Raw genomic sequence first — 950 nt, forward strand, 5'->3', positions numbered from 1 at the left:
TTTTTAATTAGGTTTTTATATTTTTTTAATTAGGTTCCTGTATCATTTTTTTTTTAATTGAATCTCTATACTTTTTTTTCTTTTTATTTGAGTCATTGCATCAATTTTTTTTAGTTGGGTCCCTATATAATGAAGCCAATTACTACTAAGAGAGATCTAATTGAAAAAAAAAATTTGGTGCAGAGACTCAATTAAAAAAAAATATGGAGACCTAATTGAAAATTTTGTGAAATTATAGGAACCAATAGAATAATTAAACCTTATTATATTACTATTAATTAATAGGGTAAAGTATATTTTTTGTCCCTGAAATTTGACAAAAATTTTAAAAGTACCTTTAAGTTTTATTTTGTTTCAATTTTGTCCTAAAAGTTTTCGATTTACATCAAATATACTCCGAACGGCTAATTTTTAAAAAAATTTAAGACCAATTCAACAACAATTTCATAAGAACAACCCTCAACACAAGCAAATCAAGCATAGTTTTCATGCATTATTATTAGATTGGTCTTAATTTTTTTGAAAATTAGCTGTTAAGGGTATATTTGATGCAAATCGAAAACTTTTAGGATAAAATTGAAACAAAATAAAACTTAAGAGTATTTTTAAAATTTTTATTAAACTTCAAGGACAAAAAATATACTTTACTCTAATTAATATAAATCTCATACATATAATTATAGAGAGAGGTGCTTACGTGTATCCTTGTGATTCTTTTAGAGCAAATTATTGTAGAGGACCATCAATATATAAGGCCAAGTTTCACTCCATACACATATACAAGCACTACCCTTTGACATTTTCACAATGTCAACCCCCTCATAAAAAAAGAACCAAACATGAGAGAGAGAGAGAGAGAGAGAGAGAGAGCCCACATAGATGCCAAATTGGTCATAAAAGTAAAGATACTTATTTTATTTTGAAAGTGATATATATATATATATTTTTTG

The sequence above is a fragment of the Arachis ipaensis genome, chromosome B02 (assembly GCF_000816755.2).
Source record: "Arachis ipaensis cultivar K30076 chromosome B02, Araip1.1, whole genome shotgun sequence".
Classification (NCBI taxonomy): domain Eukaryota; kingdom Viridiplantae; phylum Streptophyta; class Magnoliopsida; order Fabales; family Fabaceae; genus Arachis; species Arachis ipaensis.